The sequence below is a fragment of the Eucalyptus grandis genome, chromosome 8, assembly GCF_016545825.1.
Source record: "Eucalyptus grandis isolate ANBG69807.140 chromosome 8, ASM1654582v1, whole genome shotgun sequence".
NCBI lineage: Eukaryota > Viridiplantae > Streptophyta > Magnoliopsida > Myrtales > Myrtaceae > Eucalyptus > Eucalyptus grandis.
Genome location: NC_052619.1, coordinates 36,013,824 through 36,034,302, shown reverse-complemented (window position 1 = coordinate 36,034,302; position 20,479 = coordinate 36,013,824). Strand labels below are relative to the sequence as shown.

Below are 20,479 nucleotides of genomic sequence, written 5' to 3'. Positions count from 1 at the left end.
GATGTTGACTCAATGCAAGCTCAAGCATCTTCGGCTAAACTTTTCAAGAAAGAAGTTTCAAGGATGAATATTGAACGAAAGTGTTATCAAGCATTTATCATGGTGTTGTTTTGTTATCTATTATACTTTATGATGAAATGTAAAGCACTTGAAGAAGAGAAAAAGTTTCTCTGACTGCCATAGTTAAAAATGAGTGGAGAAATGTAATTGTTTTGGATTAAATGTAGACTTTTTTTTCTTTTTGAAAGATGAGAAGAAGTTTGTGTTGTTTTACAAGATCATTGTGGCTTTGTTGTTGTTTGTGCTGTCATATGTATTATGAATTACTTGTTATGTTTGTAAAGAGGTTAAGGAAAGGGAATGAGTGAATTAGATGCTGCTTGTACTGTGTTTTTGCTTGTTCTTGAATATAAACCAATAATGATGGGTGTGTACTGGTTCAATGTGTTGTGAATATAAACATAAACCAGCAGCAAATATTGGAATTGAGTGAAGTTGCCATAAGTTAAATTACCATCACATTCTCTGTTTTGCTGCAAACCAGCATATACACAAGACAAATAAGAGTGATTACCTGAGTGTTATAAGTTGTATTTAGTAATCACTTAAGTGCTAATAGCGATGAAAAAAGGATCACTTAAGTGTCACACGTAGTTAAAAGTGAACACTTAAGTGCCAATTTTTTTTTGTAAGTTTTCTCTAAAAATTGTGCCAACCACCACCACCGACTGCGCCACCAGCCATCACCACTAGCCACACTAGACACTCCAACCACCACTGTGCTGGTGGTGTTGCTGCACAAGGTACCGGTGCAAGCTAAGCCTTGCACTAGCTTGCATCAGTACAATTGGTGTAAGATGTGCACATTGCACACTTACATCAAGTGTAGCATAAGCTCCCAACCCCCACCACAAACCCACAACCACCAGGCATCACCAACTACCACCACCAGCTATACCAACACCCTAACCACCACATTAGCATCCGGCCACCACCCAACAGCCACTGTGCTAGTGTTGGGTCTGCTACATAAGGTGTTGGTGCAAGCTAGGACTTGCACCAACACCACCTGGTGCAAGATGTGCACACTGCACACTTGAATCAAATGTAGCACGAGCCCTCAACCGAACCCAAACAACAAACCCACTACTACCAAGGATCACCATCCACCACCACCAGCCACACCAGCACTCTAGCTACCACCATAGACCCAACACCAACAGCAACAAGTAAAAGCAGAATCCATATCTTATAAAAAGAAAAAGAATTTGATAAGCAGCAAGATCATTTCATTGATATTGAAATTAAGTCTCACAAAATTAATAGCAAACTAAAGAAAAAAAAAAGATAATCATCCATAGCAAGTTATTATAAACATTTACAAAACTGACTCTTAAGCTCCACAAATCCTATTACATCCCATCTCATCAATCAATATGCACAACACCCCTTGTTTGTGCTCCTTTTGATGGGCCTTTCATTTGATTCATAATCCTCGCACTCTTTCTAACTAGACGTGCAACTTCTTCTTCAACCTTCTCAGTATCCACTGACTTAGATGGAGCTGCAAATGTCCCAGGCTGAATTAATTCAGATGGACCTACAACTGGGTTCTTGCTCTTCTTTCTTGTTGGCGCAACTGATATTTTCTTCTTCTTCTTTGTTGGTGTAGTCGTTGATTCTTAAGTTGGGCCTTGAGAGATAAGAACCTCTAAACTTCTCCCAAACTACAAAAAGACAATAAATTGTCAGCAAAAGCTGCAGCATAAATTAAATTAAATACAGCCAATAAAACTTACATTCATAATGATTTTTTCAGTACGCTCATCTATATAAATACCATAGCCATATTGTCTTAACATCTTCCCAAGTGCCCCTCTTGTTAAAATAGGGGCGTCACTTTTAGGAACTTGTGATTTGTTGACTATTTTTCTCGCCTGTGATTTCTTGAGCCCTTCTTTTGGCCCTTCAGCTACAGCCAGGGCTTCTTCGACCAATTCTTCAATTGGGCGTCTTCTAGATGGCCTTTCTGTAGCTACCCCTTCACGTGGCCTTCTTATAGTTGTCCTTCTATGTAACCCTTCAACTTCAGTGACACCTTCTGTTGGCCCTTCTGGTGGTACTTATGGTGACCCTTGTAGCGATTCTTCTAGTGGCCCCTATGGTGACCTTTGTGGTGGCTCTTGTGATGGCCCTTCAGTTGGCAATTGAGCTCCAACTTGCATTCTTTAAACCTAAGAAAGAGACAAATTATATCAAAAATATAACATCGGGTTATATAATAACGTAAAGAAAGAAAAACTGAATACAAATTGTTGAATTTACTGGGTATTTCTTTCTCTACTGAAGAACAATTGACTAAATTGGCCGTTTAGCTGCTTGGGTCAATCTTTCAGCTAGCCGTCTTCTACCTTACCTTCTTTGAACAAGCCCTTCAGTTTCATAACTTATTGGGGTTCTTCTCGTGACCTGACAAAGAAATTACATATAAGGCCAAATAGGATATTATGTACATATTTATGATAAACCACAAAGCAACATAAACATAAATTTTATGATTTATTAGGCTTCTAGTTGTCGACTGAAGAACAGTTAACTCACTTAGCCCTTTTTTTTCCTTTCTCCAACTGTCCCTTCACTAGGCCCCTCAGTTGGCCTGAACTGTTCTTATTGCTTCCTCAATTGACAATCTTTAGTGTCGTACCTTGCTACGCGACAATAAGAGTGAAAATTCAATTTCCTCTTTCGTTTTTCATTGGTTAAATTAAGCATAGTTGAGTAAAAAAATTAAAATTAAAAAAATCAAAAATAAAATAAAATAAAATAATGACAATCTGGTGAAGACCCACTTCGTGCGTGGAAGTGGGGGATTTATTTTGAGAAATTTTCTTCTTTGTCCACGTCGCAACCAGGTGTTACTAAAGTGAAGAGGGGAGGGGGGATGCACGACGTCCTCTAGCCACGAAGGAGCGATGTTCTTTTCCTTCTTCAAAACAAAACAAAAACGCACCATCTTCCTTTCTCCCACTTCCGTTCGTCTCCACCGAGCCCAACCCCATATCGGCCTCTCACGACCGGCGCCTTCATCCAGTAGCAGAATCATCGCTGCTCAGTTCCGATCAAAGCTTCGTCGTCGGCTGCGAAGCCCTAGCCGCACGACACCACCTTCCCCTTCCATCAGCGAAGGATCCAGGCAAGTGGAGTTGTTCTTGTAGTCTCGCATTCCTGAATTTGCTCGCTTGGTGCTGCATGTTGGTTTAGGGCTGGATAGCTGCAATGGGGGCGCAAGGGACAGCTGGTAAAGCTCTGTCCATGGTTGGGATCGGTAGTCGGTGAAGCCGATTGCTGCCCGGTTGTGACGAGGTGTCGCTCTTAGAGTCCCATCTATATGGGTAAACCAGAGGGAGCTGTTCATGCGTGCGTTCTCTATTCTTTCTTTTTTTGTTACACGTTTCTTCAACTCCATTTTATGGGTTCGGCCTTCCTTGAGCAACGGGTTGCTGTATCCAGAGAATTACAATGTTTCTGGGGGCTGTTATTCTTGTTATCGTTTGAGAAATTTTGGGTCGCTGGACTTGAAAGTAAGGACTGAAACATCGTTCTTGATTAGAGTTGATTAAAATAGATTCTGGATTTTGTGTGGCCATTGTCGATGGGATATGGTTGTTGGGTTCTAACCAGGTCGGCAACCCACGAACCCCAAGCACTGTGAGTGTCTCCCTTGGGCTAAGTTCTAGTCACGAGTATTGAGGATGGGGGTGATTGAGGGGGTAGCAGTATCAAAGGGAAAATTGCCAAGTATTAGATTATTTCATTTTCTTTTGGGCGCGGAGGAAGGCTGGTTTAGTTCCATCAAGTTTAATTGAAAATGAAACTGGTATGTAGTCTAGAACTCGTGATTTTGATGCGTTCTTGAGTTAAGATTCGCACGTTGTTGGAGTATTGCAATTTAGTTTGCAATTCAGTATAGATTCCTAGAACTAAATTTACTGGACCCTCTTTGTTTGTAAATCTTATAGCTTTTGCTATGGAAGATTCTAAGTGAGTGAAGATGTACTATGACTACTCCTAGATGCTGTATAAGTGTGTTAAGATGTTACATGATGAATTTGTAGTAAAACAAATGGTTTGATTGAGCTGGAAATGAAGAGAAAAGCATTAGATGTTTTCTGTCTTAAAGGAACATGGATAGAAATTCGTTTATATTGTGTCGTTTTAATTTCTAGAGATGAAGATGAGGAATAGAACCATTTGACTTAAGATAACATCCATTAGATTCAGTTTAAACCATAGTTATAGCTATATGAATACAAGAACGTGTAGATAGAAGCAATTCATCTTAAAACAGAACAACTGTTCCATAGAAAACGGCCTGACCTTTGATGATTCTTCGAATTTTCTGTAATTATCTATCCGAAATTTGACTTCATGTCCTTGATGAAAGTTATAAATGACATCTTGAGGAGTAACATACTAAAATTTGAGAAGAAACGGATAAGTATTGACTGGTGAAACGATTTTCTTCTGTAGATACCAAATTTGAGAGTTGCTGCAGAATTTTGAGGAGAAGACAACAAATTACTTATCTTAATACACTGAGATTTAGGCTTAGGTTTCTTCATGAAAAATGTTAATCTAGGTCCCTTCTATAACATACTAAAATTTCGTAATATTCTGATAAGGATTGGTATACTTTCTATGTCTGAACAAAACTGCTCCTTTTTGTCCATAGACTGCTTGATCCGAGAATATGTATTAGTTGTTGTTTCTTGTACTTGATTCTTAATTGGCTGAGATTGTTGGTGCTGCAACAAGGGAATTGTGAATGTGTGAAGTTGGCTAAGAGCCAATGTGAGACCCCAGTTGTCGGGATGACTGGAGAGGGGTGATGAAGAGTAGCAGTATTCTCTCCAGAGGTCTGAGAAGGGCTGAATAGCTTCTCAGGGGACCTCGTGATGCCAGGTTGGGTGCGAGGGGGTTCAGGGTAGAGTGTCGTCTCCCCTTGGGTGATTGTTGCAGTTAGATTTCTATGGATTCAGTATCTTGATGATTCTATTTACCTACTTATCATGTTTTTGGCCAATCCAAGTTAGGATTAACCGCCCACTTGCTGAGTTTTTATTTTAAAAACTCACACTTGTTTATTATGTTATTTCTTTAGAGTAGAAGATGTCTGCTGCACCGCCTACCCCGCCTACTGCCACGACGACCATCCTTTATGGCTCCCCCGCCGATTTTGTATGGCGACAAGAGGACTTACAGGACCGACATTTTCCGGGAGTAGTCTTCGTCAAATGCACCTCTTGTTTGACGATAGATACGGGGGCGCCTATGGGGCCGGCATATATGGTCTTCGTTGCCCTTTACGCTTGGGTAGATGGACGGCTGGTGGGACCCTTAACGTTGTACAACGATGGACCGGGGCAGGATGGTAGTCCCGCGGAGTAGGAGGTGGTAGAGAAGTGCTAGACGTGTGGGAGGACTTTTGTTTTTGGTTGTCTGACAACTTGTACATACCTAATGAGAGGCGAGATATTTAGTGTTCGTGGTTTATAGTGTTTTTTTGTAGAAATCCCCCTCTCAATCTCATCTCCCTCACTTGTAAAGAAACTAAGTTTTATAATAAATAGAGCCGAGTAGCTCAGTTTCTTATTACTCAGCTTGACTGAAATTTATTTTACAATTCTTGAAGTACAAACAAGTCAAGTGAAATCAATGTATATGAGATCCAGGGGTGTCACAAAGAGCATGTCATATTTGCACCTATCCTGCTCATTCTTTGCTGACCCGAGACATCTCTCTCCGCCATTTTTCGTCTTCGTTTGGCCTTCTCATTTTCTTATTCAGTGGCAAAAGTTGAGGTGCTTCATGATCCGTCGGCTCCCAAAACTTGATACTTCTAATTGATTGCATTATGAATTGATACGAAGCAAGGTATTTAAATTTTTGGTACCAATCATCAATGTAATCCTCTACATTATGGCCCTTCAACCGGATGGCACATATGGCATGTGCACAAGGAATTCCACTTAACTGGCATGCTCTACATGAACACTTTCTTGTATCTAGATGGATAACATACTTATCGAAACCCTTCATTATCTCATATCCATCATCCCCACTTTAAATGGGATGACAATGCCTACTTGCAGCCAAGTTCTCATCCAATTTCTTGACAATCCTAAAACCACATTGTCTAGTCCACTTTGCAGCCTCATCTCTTTGTTTGTGCAGCTGAGTCATGACCATAACTCATATATCTTCAAGCATTGAGATGATTGGTTTGCATCTGGTATCCATTATCTTCCCATTAAATGATTCACATATGTTGTTCTTTTTGTGATCGTACTTTAATTCCTCACTGAAGAATGCCTTGCACCAATGCTTTGGTTCTGTTTGAAATAGTGCTTCACAACCTTCCTTTGTCAACTGAAGCAATCCTTCTTTGGCTATCCTAAAGTCAGCCATGTTCGTACTCTTTATTAATTGTCTAAATTATGACTACAGCTTATCCCCTTTGTAGATCTTTGCCCAATTCTTGTATATGTGCCGACTAAATTATGACACATTCAATGTTCAGCATGGGGCAACAACTTGGTTACTGCTGAACCAATCCTTGCAATAATTCAAAGTAAGAAATGTAAGCAAATAACATGTTAATATTACAAATCAAATAATTGACTAAATTTTTCAAAAAGCAAGTATTACTTTTTGTTGGTCGCTCATGAACGCCTACTCTTCCCCGTTTGTTATCTCTAAATTAGCCATCAGATTTTTCAAGAACCAAGACCAATTGTCCTTGTTCTCAATCCTTACAACAGCCCAAGCTAATGGAAACATTTGGTCATTCGTATTTCTTCCAATTGCCGCCAACAATTCTCCCTTACACAAGCCCTTCAAAAAATAGTCATCCAATCCTATAATCCATCTACAACCAGCTAAAAATCCCCGTCTGCATGCATCAAAGCACACATAGAACTTATCGAACTTGATCCCACTATCAGGAAGCGGCCTCTCAACCACGTCTACATACACTCTACTTGAAGGGTTTTGCAGCCTACACTTCGAAGCATACTCCCACACCTACCCATATTCTTTGCCATATTGACCAATAAGTATCTTTATCAATTTTTTCTTTGCTCTTTTGTATTGATTCCTAGATACATTGATGCCTACACACTCCTTCACCAGCATCTTAAAGTCAGTATTTTTCATCTCGGGCATTAGTTTGATCAGATCAAAGAAGTGTTTGGACAAACATGCACTTATTACCCTTTTCATCTCAACCATGTATTCCTCTTGGTAGGCTTTAATCTAGAAAGACCCACTCCTCTTAACAAACACACCGCAAATCTTCCATTAACAATTTTGCTATGAACACCTAGCTCTTACAAAGTTCTTAATGTTTTTAATGAAGTCAATATTTCTTTGTGCAGCAATGGAATTCTTCAGTATAGCTTCCCTAAATTGTTTCGCATCTTGGAATTTCATACCTACTGACAAAGTAGGAGAGGCAACAGATGAATCATAGGAAGGAAACTTACTTTTCCTTCTACGCACAACTCCTTGATCTTTTTCAAGCTTGTCTTGGGAAGTAGCAGTCTCGATGATTTCTTCATAATCCGTCTCTTGGCCACTAACACCTGCAAAATATGTAGAGCCTTCATCTTTGTTTGGAACTACTTCAGCTAAGTCCATTTGTTTTTTCCTTGACTGTGTAAGCTCATCGCCGTCATCATCACTTAAGATTAAGAAATTTTTAGCAGCCAACCCTTCATCGTCATCATCACCATCACTGGATTCAACTACTTCACAATCTAATTCAGTATGTCACCATCACTCTAGTGAACAACATCTGCGCTCCTCTCTTCCCCGTCTTGTCCATTATGCCCTCCTTCATCCCTAACCTTAGTATTATCTTGAATACCCTCTCCTCCTTCTCCTACTTAGGTGCTATCTCTGTCATCATCTTCGTCCTCACTATCACTATTGTATTCAACATATACTTTCGCCTCTTCGCCATAAAAATAATGATATAAGACATCCCTAAAACCATTATCATATTCTAAAGTTCTCAAACCATATCTCAAGCCTTTCCCAAGAATACAGTACATCAATTTTATATTTTACAAGGCAAATATGTCCCTATATCTCTAACAAATTCAATATAAGATGTCTTCTTTATATCTACAAAGATAGTATCCTCATTGCCCCCCTCATACTCCCACTCATCATTTCCGATCACAAAATCTCCACCGTAGCAAACAATGACAGTAACATAGTCCTTATCATGAGTCATTTCTGTAACAAAAGAGGAAAAAAAAAGTACAATTAACTTTTGGGACCACATTCACAAAAGACAACAGACAATTGCACATGGAGGTCCCTACACTCTTTATTAAAGAAAAGATAAGAAAAAGGAAAAAGATGCACAAGTCAAACGACAACTACTTTAATTGAAAAGATGCCCTCTGGACAAATAGAGGTTCCCACCCAACAGCTATTTTGATTATGTTGCATTCCCTTAAAATATGAAGAGGTCTCTCAGATAAGCATGGGTCCTCATGACACCAATTTCAACACTGCAATTTAAAAAAAATGCCCAGAAATCCCCACGACAACTACTTCGAACCCTAACAATTACCATCGCATATCACATTTCATATCCGATCCCTACAAATTACTTTCGCACATCACAATTCTACATTCGAACCCTAAATCATAGATCACAATACCTAGCACCACATCTAAGCCTTAATTTCCCCCCGCCAAGCCTTACGCCAAGCCCTACATTTCGAGGCCGATCCTAAACTATCAATCCGAGCCCATAATAGGGTTCTAGCACCACATCTGAGCCCTAAATCTCACATCAATACCATCCAAGCCCAAAATTTCCCAATCGACCCCCAAATTTCAAGTTCGAGCCATAATTTCACCACAGGGGAGAGGAAGAAGAGAATAAACCTGAGCGAGCGATGACGGCGAGGGACAATGACAAGCGACAACGATGAGCAACGACGGCGAGCGACGATGATGAGCGATGACCTACGAACAGTGACCTATGAACGGCAATGGAGAGGACGTCAAATATGGTGTGAACGCGAGCAACAACCGGTTAAACCCTAAATAAGATAAACGACATTGTTTAACACTAAGGAAAAACAATGTCGTTTAGCTTGATCAAGGCAAAGTAGATGGGGTGACGCCATTTTCCTCCTCCACGTGTGCTTTTATTTATAAAAAAAAATTGCCACATCGGTTAAGCATGTCGCCGGAAAATGCCGTGTCTGCATTTTGGCTGAATTAGCACTTAAGTGATCCATTTTACTCCGATTTTGGCACTTAAGTACCACTTTCCAAACTTTTGGCACTTAAGTGTCCCTCCGTGCCAAGTTTTGGCACTCCAAATGTCCATACCTCTTAATTTGGCCTTTGATTCTGAACTCACTTTAGATCATTAATGATGCCATTGATTCTAAACTCACTTTAAATTAGAATCTGACATGCTTCAAATTTTTCATTCAACCGTAAAGTCCGAAACTCACTTCAAACTTTGTAAAATCTGAAGCCCTTTTTTCAGATTTTTTATTTTTAGCCCAACTCAATCTGATTGGCTTACAAACGCATTTGCAATATTTTCTCTCTTGTTCAAATGTCATTCTAATTAGTTACAGTATATGACATCCTTAAAATCATCACTAAGCTAGCAGTAAGACTTGTACTAACATAGTAGCACAACCAAGAGAATTGATTGTCTAAGTCAATCTATCATTCCTACAAACCATAAGTGACATCTAGTAATATATTATGGCTTGTGAAAGTTTCAAGAACACAATGAACCTATCAACTTTGCCAACCTTATAATTTGATCATTCTATCTCACCATGTCCCAATCGGACAAATGCCATGGAATTGTTGGTCAAGCCACAAATTCAATCACATGTCCAAATTTAATTGACATGTATTTCTTTGAAATATAAACCATTCATTATTGTTATAACCTCAATCGAAGATTTCAATACAATACCACGATTAAATCGCACAGGACATCAATATTGTATATCTATATCTAACAAGAAAACAAATTCCATATTACGCACACATGTGCCTTCATTTGTAAACAAACTATAACTATCAAGTATAGAGACAGTTCAATGAAGCGTCAATACGCGCACTTGTAAACCACAGCCATCCAATATACAAATCAGCATCGTGTCTCAAGTCTAAGGATCTTACACCAAACCAAAGTATGAACAATCAAACATTGATCCCGCTAAAAACTTCCATGTTGCTAATCATTTTATGTATGTCATGTTCAATGAACTTGTCTAAGACAAGCACCTGTGTTCTAGCTCGGATATCATAATACTTAATACTAGCTTGAGAAATCACTGATCTCAACAAGATCATCAATGTCATCTCAATGATCCATCGACCGAGAGTCATCTAAAGATTCAACATAATTGTAAATATGTCCTACATATTCTTAATCCCTTAAGAATAGGTTCAATTCTAACTGATCTTATGAACTCATTCATATAAACAGGATAATAAATGAATATTTATTTGCCGTTAAATAATCCTTAACATGTAACTATTATATGATTGCTTTAAGACATATAACTAACAGGTGTGAGTGAGAAGAGCCAAGACAGTAAATTTGCCAGACATTGATTTGATTTTGAGCTCAACTTGCGAAGGTAATACTCTAGTTGTACTCAACTGGTTAGATCTTGTTGTATCATTAAGGCTTGAGTTTCCAATCTCTTTGCCAGTTTAATTGCAGATTTCGTTCATGAAAAATTGAATATGAGACAATGAAGCTGCTCGTTCATGGTGGGTGTGCCCTACAATAGATTGAAATGCGGAGGAAATGAAAGTTGAGCAAATGCTAAGCGAATCTTCAAAGTAAACATAGTTCAGAATCAGAAGGATTTAAAACTTGGTATCTCTCAAATCATAAGGCATGCGACAGGACTGCGAGGAAGAACAATGCTAATTCCATTGCAAATTTTGTTTTATTAGTGAGAGGCGACAAGCAACAACGAGAAATAAATTCTTCACGCGAGTATGATGTGTGTTCCTAACACTATCCTCCACTATTGTTTTCCCTATCAATTATAATGGAAGAGGGGCTAGGCTATACTTCTCACGAGACACGATGCTCTTACATTCTTTCATTGCTAAATTAAAGTGTAACAGAACTCAGCCTAGAAAATAGTGATTTTTTGCTTTTTGATCCAATAATGAAAGTCTGTGGACACAGCACGGTGCCCAGGAGGAACCATGGACTCACTCATATAAAAAAGGGCCAGGTTGTAGTCCCCACTGAACACAATATCTTTACAATCTTTTATTATTGGATTAAAACGCAATAGATTTCACCCGTTTAACACATCTCAATTTGGAGAATCGTAATTTTTTGCTTTTTGATCCAACTGTGAAAATATCCTAAATTTTGCCAATGTTTTTTACCCCTACCTCATATTCACCAAGTAGGCCTCTTAGCTGAATAAGTAGCAAACTAATTAGAATAGAAGGAAACTCATTGCTAACTGTTTATTTTTTTACTACTTTTAAACTTTTGGGTAAATAATAGAAATGATCTTTGAACTTTAGCCCAACGTGTAATGTGGTCCCTAAGTTTTAGTTTGGTATGCAATGTCATTTCTAAATTTTTAATTTATTCAATGTGATCTCTAGAATTTTAATATCTGTTCAATTTAGTCTATGGATTGTAAGAAAATATTCAATATTGTCCTCAAACATGAATTAACCGAAAGGTAATATGGAATATTTTCATACAATATAGGGATTAAATTGAATATTTACCAAAAGTTTAGAAATCATATTGAACAAATTAAAATTTCAAGGATATCATTGCACATTGAATATGTACCATGGATTGTAAGAAAATATTCAATATTGTCCTCAAACATGAATTAACTAGAAGGTAATATGGAATATTTTCATACAGTATAGGAATTAAATTGAATATGTACCAAAAGTTTAGAAATCATATTGAACAAATTAAAATTTCAAGGATATTATTGCACATTGAACTAAAGTTTAGAAATCACATTATATATTTAGCCAAAATTCAAAGATGATTTGTATTATTATCCTCAACTTTTATCATATCCACTACCATTAAGTATATGTCAATTGAAATGCCATGCCCAAAAATCAAATTTGACAACGCCTCAAAAAGTGTAACCCTGTCTTGCATAATTATTATTGCTAGACATAGTATTCAATGTTTCACCTAAAAGTATTACTTTAGCAACTTAGGTGTGACTGCCAATGATCGGTTAAACCTAGAATCAATATATGGATCAGTCTTTTTTTTTTTTTTTTTTTTTTTTGGTAAGGGTAATAATATATAGTGCTAACCAAAGAATACACAAGATTTGGCGCCACAAAACTTATACTCAAAAGACAACAAGTCAAAATGAGTGGAAGGGCACCGAATGCAAAAAGCCTCTAAAAAGGCGGCGAGAAAAGCAGGCAACAACAGCACTGCAAACAACAAAACAAGAAAGAAACCAAAAGAAGCCAGAGCTCACAACGACTCGCATCCCATCCAAGCTTCAAGAATGGCAGCAAAGATAACCGGGCGAGCAGACTAAGAAGAAGCAGACGACCACGTCAAAACCTCCACCCGAAGGACATCTAAGGGCTCGTAGGAGTAGAAGAGAAAATACAGGGATCAATCTCCCATTTACGTTGTAATCTTCTATTTCTCGAGTTGTCCTCGACATTCTTGAAAGTTAAGGCCTTGTCTTTAACAACTTTAATGAGATGATTCTTTACGGCCGGAATCGCCAACATATGGCTTCTAAATAGGATGTTGTTTCTAAACTTCCAACTGATGTGGCATAAAGCACCAAACGAAAAACGGGCAATTGAGTGATAAAAGTCCTTACCAACAAGAAATAAGGTTTTCAGACCAGGTCCCGTTGCACCATGAAAGATTGCATCTCGCCGTCCAGAAATCAGCAAAGCTGGTAGTGATACAACATCCAAAAAATAGATGATCGATTGAATCCGAAGTCAACTTACAAAATGCACAAACTGCATTACCAATCTTGCCATATGATAAGAGCAAGGCTTGGATGGGAAGACGGTTCTTGGTAATAAGCCAGAGATTAAATTGATATCTCATATGTATAACTTTGTTCCAAATGAAGGAAGCCCAGACAACCGTAGCCTTTTTCCTTTCCTTCTGATAGTATGCCACGCCGAGGCTATCGAGAAAAGACCTGAAGAGCTATCACCCCAAATAAAACGATCCGGAACCTGGGAAAGAAAAGGAAGTGGTTGATTCCATGAATCTAACACTGTCCTCATAGACTGCCCAAACTGAGAGAAAAGGTCAACCACCGTAGCCTGCCTGGAAAAACTAGATCTATAAATCATTGAGTCAGCCTCATGGATCAGTCTATTGGTACATTTCTTTATGTGAAATCAGATTGGTTATTCCCAATTCCATATTTTTGGAATCAGGAGGAACCAGACTAATTCCCTCAAAGAATCATCCATAATTCGACCGGATCAGTCCAGTCCTATCCAACATCCGGATCGGACTGATGCACGTCCCTAGGTGTGACCATAAGATGATTACCAATTAGAGAACTTGATTCCACGAAATCAACGAATCGTGCCATTACTTCCCCTTTAATGGATTGCTCCGATGGCAATTCTTTTTTTTGGTTTTTATATTCTGGATCCGAATCAGAATAACGACTCTCGTGCTTTCGCTTGGTGCTACTCTTCAGCGCGCGTAACCGTGGGCTTTAGTAATTTATTAGGCCTGCGTTGGCACTGTGAATCTCAACACGCCCCGATAGGGCCGATGCTCAATTGCCACTGGCGTTTTCATTGCTTATTTGATCATTGGGATATATAATTGAATGCACTGTGTTATTTCGAAACTATGCAGTGTATTTACGATGATACTACAGGTTGTATGTTTCAAGAAAAAATTCATGATCGCGGAGATGTTTTCAGGATAATCTTTTTTTTTTAAATATATATTTTCTCATTTTCAATTTAGGGAATTCATTTTCCTAAATTTAAGTATGCATATTTCCTTTAACCATAAATAATTTTCCGTTAATTGATTATTTTTAACTAACCGAACGAGTGAAAGTTTAGAAAACTAATTCGCAAAAAAAAAAAAAAAAAAAAAAAAAAAAAAAAAATTAGTCAGACAAGCACACCCTACATATCATAATGCAATCCTATTCATTTTTCATGGGTAGCTACCTTGAGATTCTCCCTTCTAATGTGAAATAATCCCAATTTAATCTAATGGAGCTAATTCAAAGGCAACTTTAAAGCTCAAACTGTTATCCAAAATGTTTCATAAGAAATTCTACCTGATATAAGAAGAATGATGAGATGTTATAGACTATAAGGACAAAACAGAGGCAACAATGACTATCATGCTATCACATAAGTCTTTTCTTCAATCTTGTATTCATATACATCTTGGTCAATTAACAAAAATATAATTTTGCATTCTAGAATAATTCAAATAACGCTATTCTTTTCTTAATTAAATGTTGTACATTTTATTTTATTTTTGTATACACATTGTGTGTTCCTTTTATTTTTCAATCACTTAAAAAGATTTCTAATTGTGAAATTTGGTGGGACCACAACCAATTGTTCTAAAACTTAAACTATTAAATAAATGCATGGTTTTATATTTAATTACTCTAATACTGCCCCTCACGCTTAATCTAGTCTTTTTTTTACCTAACACTAAGTGTGGAAATTTAATTAGGAAAGTAAATGGAGCCTAGAAAGATTTGAACTTAGGACATTTAGCTCTGATGCCATATAAGTTTTGGGGGAATTACAATCAACTGTTCTAGAAACTTAAGCCGTTAAATGGAGACATTGTTTTATATTTTATTACTCTAAAACTAACGCTAGCAAAATATGAGTCACTTGGAGGAGAATGTTCAATTTAAGGTTGTAGGGCACACACCACTGTCCACTAAGGAGCCATCACCCTTGGCACAACACAATGAGAGTGAGAATCTCAAAATTGATGATACACCGAGCTAATGCTCGTCCTTCGCAACTTACTAAGATCTTTTCGAGATTGAAGATAGACTCGGGAAGCAAGCCTATATTACTTTCGTCATAAAGATAAGTTTTAAATAACTGGGCTAACCATGCAGCGGTTGCGTAAGCCTTTTCATGAGAAAAAAGAGGGAAAGATAACGATAAAATCAGATCCTATAGCATCCAAAGCTCAAAAGGTGTTTTGGGTTTTGGTAAGTGAGGACTTAAATTTAGGAAGTCTAGGGTGGGAAGCCGCCAAATCTTGTGGTAGTTATCTGTAGTTTAGCTACTCGTCGAAGCTGTCTATGAATCTTACCCAATTCCTGCTCCTTATCACAATGCTCTTTCGGGGTTTAATTAAAAAACAAGGCTGTGCCAATTTCTAGAACAACATGGACTGTTCTCAAAGGCCTAGGAAATGGACCAAAGACTATTCTGTGTGAATCTTCCAACCATGAATATGTGAGATTGTTTTGTAGAACGACATGGGTTATTGTCAAAAGCCTAGGAAATGGACCAAAGACTGGATTTCTGTGTAAATCTTCCAACTATGAATATGTGAGATTGTTTTTCCCTCTAGGATGTCTCTTTAGGGATGTGTCATTGGAAAAATACAAAGCAATTTAGCCTAAAGGGCTTTGGAGGCTAAGGCTGCGTTTGTTTGTATTTCTTTTTTTTGTTTTTAAACACTTTTTCTGTTTTTTTGTTCCCAGGAACAAAAAGAAACAAAACGCGTTTGGACGCGTTTCTTTTTTTGTTCTTTTGTTCCCGGAACAAAAGAAAACAAAACAAGAAACACAAATTTTGTGTTTCTTGTTTCAAACACAAATCGAAAACAAAAAAGAACAAAAGGGAACATGTCTCCTCCGAGCCTCTCCTCGTGCAAGCGTCTCCACCGTCGTCTTCTCCGGCGCCTCCCACTCTCCGGCGCCGACAGCCACCTCTGTCTCGAGACCATCCGGCTTCTCCACCGTCGTCCTCTCCGACGCCGACAAATGCTGCGAGCGTCTCCACCTGCGAGCGGGTGACGGAGCTGGGTCGCGGGTCGCTGGGCGGCGGCGGCGGCTGCGGTGCGGGGCTCGGCCGTGGGGTCTCGAGCGGCGGACGTCTAGGAGCGGAGCGGCGAGGACGGCCGGTCAAGTCGTGGGCCGGCGCGAGGTCGACGATCGAGCGGATCTCGAAGTCGTGGGTCATGGCGCGGTGAGATCTGATGCGGCGGTGGCGAACGGAGGCTCGAGACCTGCAGATGCGTCGATCGGGCGTGAGGCGGAGGGGCGGTCGCCGATGCGGTGGCGGCGAGGAGGCGTCGAGCGCGGTCGCCGATGCGGTGGAGGGAGACGACGGTGTGGCTCTGGGTCACCGTCGGCCCGGCGCGGCGAGGCCGACCTCACGCCTGGCTGGGCGAGCTCGATCTCGCCCAGATCCGGCGAGGCCGAGCTCGCCCAGCGGCCGGCGACGCCGAGCATCGCCGGCCGGCAACGCCGAGCCTCGGTGAGCCTGGTGCGAGGCGAGGCCACCGGCCCTCGTCGGCGGTCGCCGGCCATGGCCGAGGCGGCCGACCGGCCAAAAGTAGAAAAAAGGAAAAAGGAAAAAGAAAAAGGAAAAAGGAAAAAGAAAAAAGAAAAAAGGAAAAATAAGAAAGAAAATAAAAAATTAAAATTAAAATATTAAAAAATTAAAAGAAATAAAAAAATTATACAAACTTACCAAACGTGTTTCTATTTATTTTTTATTCCCGAAACAAGTTTACCAAACGCGTTTTTTTGTTCAAAAATTGTTCCCTAACGAAACACTTTTTTCTATTTCATTCCCTGGAACAATTTTTAAACAAAACACAAACAAACGCACCCTAAATTGCTTTGGAGAAAATACAAAAACTGTTTGATAAATTCTATCTTGAAAAAGCAACTTTGAGATAAATGTTGTTTGATAAAAAAAACACATTTGCAAAGCCCCTTTAATAATTAATCTAAATATTTTAATTTTTATTTGTTTAAAATTAAAAAATAATGCTTGCGACTTTTTTAATTTATATTTGACAATAATATTAAAGATGTTGTGTAAACAATTTTATTAAAATTAAAATTTCTTTTTTTGCTAAAAAACATCAAATGGAAAAAATTTATATGCTATCTTTCTCAATTACAAGAAAAATACTTTCTTTAAAATAAAAACATGATAACATATGCTTTGAGGAAATAAGCTCATTATACTTCAAAATTACAAATATCTTTAATTATTTCCTAAATTCATAGTTATTTGATCACATAAACATGCCATATTAGATGCTACATCATCATCTGAAGCATGACCCTCCTCATTTACATCATTAGAATCCATTATATAAATTGGGATTCAAATCTACTCTAGCAAAATGTACATTATTCACGGCAATTCTTCGTATATGATTGTGCAAAATCATCATTGTTATCTCAATTTCCACTTGCTTTGTATATGGATAACTTGGCATACTCTTTAAAATCTTCAACTTCTTCTTTAATATGCCAAAAGCTCACTCAATTTCTGATCGTAGTGAGGAGTAAGCACGGTTGAACATTTCTTTATAACCCGTCGCTTGAGAACCTTGTTGAAACTCAGGTAAATGATATATAACTTCATAAAATATCCGAGTATGAGAAAATTGTAAATCATGTTTCCTAATGGCTTCATAAAATATCCGAGTATCATGAGTGTTCCCTCTCAACCAGCCCAAACATAAGTAAATTACATATTAAAATTACATTCAGCCATCACATTTTGTGTTGATATTCCTTTTCGACCAAATAAAACGAATTTGCTCACTTGTTTGTACCACCGCTGGAATATGAGTACCATTTATAGTTCCAATGCAATCCTAAAACAATAACAAGAATATTATTTGATTTATGTTTAATTCATATTTTCTATTGTATAATTATAACCTACCTTAAAATGTGAAAAAAAAATCTTATATTATTCATAATCTTCTTTGGAACTTCCTTGAATTGTTGATCGGATGGTCAGATCAAATCTGCTCACATTCACATACTTTATCCAAAACTAAGTTAAATAGCCTGCATATGATTTTCCCAGAATGGTAAAAACTCTTATGCTAACCTATTAACTATATTATGTCATAAAATATGAAAAAACAATTCTAGCATTTCTGCAACATCAATATTTATAGATCCTTGCAAACTATATCGTATCACTAAATCATTCATTAAATTCTTAAACACAGTTCTATCCATTCTAAACATTCAATAAAACCTTTCGAGATTAGCATCAATATCCATCAACTCTCTTAATCATGCATTTCATGTATATAAAAGGTCATGCATGATATTTTTTTTATCATATGTTGCATGATAAACACCGTAAGTATGTATAGCTGCACAAAATTGCCAATATTCTTATTCATCGTTTTCATAGTTTTCCCTTTCAGGATAATCATCCATAACTGATTAAAGTAACAAAATAGAATTAAAATAAAAGATATAACAAATTATTTAAATCATTCATCAACAATATATATATGCAAACTCAACTCAATAAAAAAACACAAATTAAAAACAAGTTTGACAATATAGCATAAATATGTCTCGCTAACTAATACAAATAAGTAGTGCAAATATGTATCATATTACAATAACGTTACATATGAAAAAAAATAATAATAAATATTCTAGTGATGATTACGTTGTGCAAACTTATACTTGAGCCATGTGACTTTTTCTTGATCACCATCCAAGTTCATGAAGATTTGTCTATTATCTTTCTTTTCTGAAAAATAATCTAGTGCAAAAAAATATAACTCTTGGTTTTGTTTAACCTCGGGTATAGCTTTCAATGCCTCTATAAGTTCCTTGTAAGGATCAAACTCTTTGGCATAACTTCTACTTTCAATAGCTGAACAAATTCTCTCCATTTGCGTCACTAGCTTATCAGTCATACTCAATTTCTTTTGCTTCTTTCTTTGAGATTGCCTCCTCACCGAACTCTGCGACATTCTTTTATCACTTCGATGTTCACTGTCATTTTCACCCACGTCGCCTTCTACATTATCATCAGTAAATTCTGTCGAACCATCGATGTCAAATTGTGTGGCCACATCATCCTCATCAATGCATAAGTCTTGTGCAGGATTCCATGCGATGCTTCCAGTAGTAACAGTATCCCCAAACATTCTATCCCGCACCACACTCGTTCGACTCACCGCTCAAGTTGAGAAAATTAAACAGCACCGAGCAAATTCCGACGCTCGTGACCAAGGTGATCGCAGCCCAGACCTTCTGGTGCTCCTCCCTAGAACCTCTGATGATGCAAAGCTTCGTGATGGGATTTACGTAGTTCACTGCACAAAGGATCACAATCACATGGGTTGACCATGACCGAATCACAGAACTTGGTAGCAAAATAACAAGATAATTTAACCTCCAAACACTACTGATTCCCTCTCGGCAGTTGCATCGGCTATTTTATTTGCAGGCCGCAGTTAAAGAAAGCAGCCAGTACCACCTTTCAACTACAGCAAAAAGGTTTTCTCCCCTGTATCACTATCAGGGGCGTTTTCCCCTTTATCAGGATCAACATCAGTCCGTTACTATGCAATCTACACAAATCTGCAGAAGCATCAGAGACGGACAGACTACCCACAAGCAGGAACAGACCCAGATGAGGAGAAGAATCGAGCTAGAGATGACGACAGAGGAAAGTGAAAACAAGCTTCTTTGCCAAGAGAACGAGGGAGATGAAATCAAGAATTCTCTGCGACATTCGAAACTAACTCGGCTCCATGGACTACCCATTTGTCCTCGGGTTCCGGGGAACTCGAGATTCACGAATTTCCCATTTCTCGCCCTGCATTCACCGGCCCGAACGATGAAGAAAACATACAGAGCTAACCGCCGATCGATGAATCTCCCGAAAAAAGCCGGCTTTTTTCAAGAATTACGCCGACGAGCAAGAAAGACGTACCAAACGAGAGCCCGCGTCCGATTCAAGATGGACGCGGAATGCAGATAACTCGTCTTCCGAGCCCCGCAAGAACAGCGCGGAGAGAATCGAGCGGAGGAAAGTCAATTCCTTTTTTGTGCAAGATATGAAGGTAGCGTCGAAAGGAGGGAGAAGCAACTGCCACACTACCCGGCAACCACCACCCACAACAAGAAACTTCGTTGGTCCTTTGGCCGGGTAATGGATCGTGGTTACGACGTTAATTGTCGATTACAAAGCCCCTCTTTTGTCAATCGTCAATCACAGAGAGAGAGAGAGAGAGAGCTTACACGCTGAAGGTGCTGGAGACCGTGTTGTTGGCTGAAGGAGGATTCGATATCGAAGCTGATGCGCTGATGCGCTGAAGTCGGCGTCGTCGCTGGGCCCTCGGGAGAGTGAGCGTGAGGAGTTGGGAGCGTAAGCAACG

At 38.6% G+C, this 20,479-nt stretch overlaps 1 long non-coding RNA gene across 2 annotated transcripts; it reads right to left on the bottom strand.

Annotated features, from left to right (window-relative positions):
* Positions 1–18,623: 18,623 nt before the first annotated feature.
* Positions 18,624–20,479, bottom strand: LOC104414280. Of its 2 annotated transcripts, none has more exons than XR_005545498.1 (2): positions 19,492–20,479; positions 18,624–19,411 (listed from the first exon to the last, which is right to left on the bottom strand). It is a non-coding gene; the product is annotated as an uncharacterized LOC104414280 (long non-coding RNA). The 2 variants fall into 2 exon arrangements; XR_005545499.1 differs by having other exon boundaries at positions 20,343–20,479.